The sequence below is a fragment of the Pinus tabuliformis genome, chromosome 2_1, assembly GCF_031772625.1.
Source record: "Pinus tabuliformis cultivar Carrire ecotype Pingquan chromosome 2_1, CPIR1, whole genome shotgun sequence".
In the NCBI taxonomy this organism is placed as follows: Eukaryota; Viridiplantae; Streptophyta; class Pinopsida; order Pinales; family Pinaceae; genus Pinus; species Pinus tabuliformis.
In genome coordinates, this window is record NC_142299.1 from 397,742,272 (window position 1) to 397,748,271 (window position 6,000).

A 6,000-nucleotide genomic window follows, 5' to 3' on the forward strand; every position below is an offset into this window, starting at 1 on the left:
TGAAATTTGACCAAATGAAGAGCAACATCATCTCCTACATGATATTTGAATTTTGGCAAATAAGTTTGTCAATCTACATGAGGCATGCGGTTTGGAAAACCTGGAATGTGATCTCGTTTTAAAGGAGCATACCTTACAGATATAGAACTCATCTTGAGGTAGCAGAGTCGCTAGGTGAATATTTCAGCCTTCATATGTCTGATTGTTATCCACCATCAACAAATAGATCTGAAAATTTGATAATCTTTCCTGGAGAAGATAAAACCTTTCATTCCCCGACAACGACGCCACTATGTTAGCACCCTGTAATTACTTCTAGGCCAAAAAAAGGATCACAGGGGTAACCACAAACCACTTGCGGAATTGGAACCTAGCCCTTCCAACTCCAGAGAGGGCTCTCTATAGGCTTTTTCATTCAATTAGATAACTGAGTGTTTTAGATTTTAGGCTAGTTTTTAACGACAAAGAGAAATGAATTTGTTTTAAAGGTTTAATGGTAGGTGTGAGACGAAATCCACTGGGCATGGAGTCACTCTCATCTAACATTTTCAGTGAATAAATGGGATAATGAAGATCACTTACAACAGGAGCAAGATAGGCAGCCTTATAGTGTTCAAAGAAAAAATTGTTGTAGGAGGGCGAGCAAAGGAATAGTAACTTAACAACACCTAAAGCACCTCACCAGGTGTGAATTTGATATGTTTATTGAGGAATAAGCATTAAAATGCTTAGAAAGCCATGAAAAAGCACCTTAAAAGTAAATTCTGAAATCAACTTCTAAACATGAAGTAAGACATTCATGAATAGAAATAACATAAGGTAATGAACAAAATAAGAAATCACATCACCGTAGAGGACTGATGCTTGAATTCTTGCAACAAGTCACTTCGTCCTTCTTTCATTCAATGATTTTTTTATAAAATGTACAGAACACAAGTATTTTCTCTCACATTCTTACCAATCAGCCCTTTTTCATCTTCATACATCATTAAATAACAAGAGGAATTCGAAATTACCACTCAAGGTGGTCAAATTCACTGCACAGTAGTAAAATAGGCTCGATACAATGTATTTGTAGAAAAGAAGAAACCTACAATATAGAAGCTATCATAATTTTAGAAACATCATTGTTTTAAAGCTTACAAAAAATCAGAAACAACATGTCCAAACTTATCAATTAAATTATCTTATCTATGCTTATCTACACTTATCTGATCACTAACATACTTTTAGAAGGTCTCGAAATACCAAAATACAAAAACAAACCTGACTGGTATAGTTGCGCAGCAGGGTGAAATAGGCCTTCAAGCTTGACACAGTTGCAAATCATCTTGGACAAAATTGAGCTAATGGGTATGCTTGAAAATGGTGTGAAATGGTGTTGCATTGGTGTAGAACCTCTGAGATATCCCCTTTAACCTTTGTCGACCTCTCAACTGACTACTCACCATTTGCGCAACAGAATTCAAATTCTGAATTTGTTTGACATTTCCCACTCCAACAAAAACATTTTAGTACCCATACATCCATAACATTCACCTTATAGCACCCAACATAATTCCAACCTATCGAAATTCAAATTTACAAATCGAATTTCAAAAAATTTCAGAATTTTGTCAGCAAGAAATTATGGAAAATGGGTCTCCAAGGGACACTTGTAATTCCCAAAACTTAACACCTATGCATAAACTGAGATAAGTTTTGTTATTTGGCCTATTATCAACAAAAATATCTTTTATTTTTGAAAGATTCACTTCCTGTTGTTAGAAAAACGTGCCTAAAAACAATGATTGAAACAGGAGGAAAATGCAGAATTTTATTTTTTGAAAAATACGCCTCCAAGAGCGTTTCATATCTCTAAAAAAATAACACATATGCATAAACGGAAGGATTCTTTTCTTATTTGGCCTTTATTGGAAAAAACCTCTTTCAGTTTTTCAAAATTCATTTCCATTCGGTCATAAACCTCTTTTGAAAATGATGACCAAAACAGTGAATTTCGAAGGAAATTGCGTAGTAGACCTCGATGGTTGATATGGTTGCAGATGGTTCTGTGAAAGGCTGAATGTGTAGATGTGCTTGAGATGAAATGATGATGATGTAGCACCCTTTGAGTGCTTTCCTCCATGCTTGTAGACCTCCATAATGGTTGTTCTCAGTTTGCGCAGCAACTGTGTGGATTGGAGTTTGTGCATCAACCTTCTTCCACTTGAAAACACTTCCCTTCAACATTTTTGTAACCTTCCTTTGACCCTATGCTATGATTTCAGCCTTTTTCTCTGCAATCTATCACAATATCTCATAGTGCGGGCTGCAAATGGAGAGAGAATGAGGGAAACATCTAAAAAATTTGAAATTTTGTGCCTCCCTATGTCTTGTTTTGTCATGAAGGTGAACTCAGAGTAAACATGAATTATGAATTTAGGGTGTGTAATGGCATGATGATAAGATGTGAATTGAGGGGTGAAACGATGATAAATGGTGAATGAAGGGAGTACATAAAGGTGAATTATGAATTTTGAATGGTGAACACCACTAACAGACCCATAAAACTTGGAATTTAGACTCTTTCAAATTTAATTTTGTACTTAGAGACCCCTTTATGACATGGAAAAAATTGCATTGACCTTAGAAAATGACCCCTTAGACTATGACATAAGTGTTTCATAGCCTAAACTGACATACAAACCCCCAAAATGAATAGAAAGAGGCAAAGACACTTTGATCCCTAGACCCTAGGACCCTAACAGGTTGTACGTGTCATTGAACACTAAGGACGGTGTTCCCCCGGGGGTGGGTTCTGTGACAACCCTGGTCAAAATTCCATGTAATAAAGTTAATAAACGCAAAATAATAACCAATGTCATCGGACACATATTCCAAGCTAAGTGTTGGGCAAAACATCCTAGTGTGGGTGTTCATTTGGTTTATTATGGCTAAAGAAATTGGCAAAGGCAATGACAAAGGCTTTGAAAAGGAAAAATGACATTGATTGGCATTTTATCTATGAAAATAATGGAAATTAGGAGAAAAGGAAGGTAAAAGGTCACGGGTTGCATGTGAGAAGGAAAACGAAGGAAAATAATAGAAAATTTAAGAAAATAGAGGCCACATTAATAAAAAGGCTTTTTAGGATTAGTTGGTACCTTTTTGTTAGTTCAGTTTTGGAGCTCTCTCTCTCTCTCTAGTCTCTCTCTCATACTCTTGGACACTTAGAGCATTCTAGCATTGGATCAAAGAAAGCAAATGAAGTACAATGAAGGCAAAGGGAAGCAAAGATCAAGCAAGAAAGAGTAGGATCAAGAAACTACAATAGGATTAATCGCAGGTATCAATTTTCATGTGTGACTTCCTTACTACATGTGGCATGCATGGTACATGCATGTGTGTTTTTGGTTCTCTTATTGTCTTTGGTATGGGTTTTGCCAGGTGTGACACTGTTCTCCAATATTGCCTTACAATTTCTGGATAGCCATGGTGAGATGGAGTTCTCTTGTTTTCCGTTGAGCTAGATTTTTAGATGGATTCAAAGTTGAGTGGGGTGGTCTCAGGATTATTCACAAGGCCTAGGAATCCTGACATGGGATACATGATAATGCCTGGTGTTGAGCACTTGGATTGAGATTAGCAATCCCTTATTCGATGAATGGAGGGATACACGGTAAATATCAGTGGTGAATACCCTTGATTGGGCCTAGGAATCACTTGATCGGTAATGGTAGTTTACATGGTAAATCCCAGAGGGTGGTGACCTCGTTGGTATAGGAATCCCTTAGCCGGTAATGGTGGGATACACGGTAAAGCCGATAGGTTGAGACAGACAAATTCCTCATGGTTTAGGTGGAGAGAATTGGAGGAATCCATGCTTTTTTAGGGCCTAGTGATCTTGTGGGGATTGTGGTAAAGCCTCGTTATATTGATGAGGGTTGAGGTTGTTTGGCCTTGGGAAGCCCTGGTTGGTTTTGTTGTAAGTCCCAGATTCATGCTTGGAATATGGCAGGGGTGATTTGCTTAAAAAAATATTTGGTTCAGCCTAATCTATGGTCAGGTGGTTCATGGAAGTCCCAAACTTGGTGGGCTTATGCATTCAATAATAAGAACTCCTTCTCCTTGGTAATTCATGTGTAAATGTATTGGTTCATATGTGATCCTTATAGTTGTTATTTATGTTGATTATATGTTGGTTATGAGTATGTTTTATGACAAACTTGATGTATGGCTCTCATCATGTTTTGATTAGAACATGAATGTACAATGAATGTATGACCTAATAGATGATAATGTAGTCATTTTGATAAGTCAACAATGTTTCTTTGCGAATCTTAGATACACATGAGACCCCTATGCTCAGATCTATTGTTATGACCAGTAGGGGTCAGATCAAGTACTTGTACAAATGATTGCATTAGTAGCCTTATTCCATTGTTATTTATTATTTCTAAAAGTTTCACAAAGTTATGGGTAGTGGCCTAAGTCCGTGCCCTTAAAAAGTGGCATATAATCGAGGGTCGATGGCTCAAAACTAGCTGAAAAATGGGAGCGATTGGAAGGCCTCAGTCGCATGCATGGCTTGTCATGGGAGTGGATGGGGGTTCAAATCAGTGAAATGTGAAGTTGTCTCAGGGGTTGGTTACTTAGAAGGGTTGATTGGTTCCTGAAGGTTTTGTAGCATGTGTGGAAGGTCATATTGGTTCCACTTCCTTAACTATACTTGGGTATTTGAATCACATCATAGTAGCCTCTCATCACATTTTTACCCTACCGAATGGGTTAACTTAGGTAAATGTGGGAGGACGGTGTTACAAAACTCATAATGCATGTACCTAGTCTTGAAAGCAATCTTGTAAATGTCCTCTTCTTTGATGCACACAAGATGGTATCATGATCTCAAGTCAATCTTTAAGAACATTGTTGCTCCCTTAAACTAGTCAAACAAGTCAATGATCCTTGGCAATTGATACCTATTCTTGATCATCACCTTGTTCAACTGCATGTAATCAATGCATAACCTAAGAGTACCATCCTTCTTCTTCACGAACAATAATGGTGCACCTCAAGGTGATGCACTTGGCCTAATGTATCCCTTGTCAAGTGTTTCCTTCAACTGCAAATTCAATTCCACTAACTCTAGAGTTCTCATCCTGTAAGGTCCCTTTGATGTTGGTGTTGCTCATGATACCAACTCAATAAAAAATTCCACTTCCCTATGAGGTGATAACTCTAAAATCTCTGCTGAGAATACATCCTAAAACTATTGCAAGTTAGGGTACCTCTTGAGGACTTCAACATCCTCAACATCCTTACCCTTGTCACTTGAAATATGGACAGAAAATAGTACACATCCATTCCTACAATTGCGCTTGTCCTGCATAACTATAACCATCCTCGCCGATATAGGCTTCTTCTTTCCTTTCAAGATTCTATTTCCCCATTATCATCTAGACACTCAATAGCCCTTTCATAGCAATCTACTTTGGTCTTGTGGAGGTACAACCAATCCATACCCAAAAGCATACTATGTGATCCCAATTGAAACACGTTTATATGTGCCGATGTAGGCATACCATTAAGCTCAAATGCACAAGCTCTTGCCCAATTGCGAACTCTATTCTTAGTACCTGTGGCCAACTGCACCAACCAAGACTTTTCATGCAATTCTTTTCTAAAACCACACTTATCCACTAGGTCAATATTAAAATGACTATAATTGGATCCAGGGTCAATCAAAATAGAAAAAACTCGATTCCAGAGTTTACCTTCCATCTCATTAAATGGATGCCTGGTGATCTACTTGCTTGTTATCCACAGCCGCATAAATCTGAGTAATGTTATGGCCAACATCCCCAACTGTCTGCATATCCTGAACATCGTAGATTTGAGGCCTGCCACCCTAGTACAATGAACAATCCTTCTTGCGATGATATTTTCCATGAATCCATCACTGCAACGGTCCCCTACCATCACCTCTATTCTACTACTCCCTAGGTTGAGACCCATGTC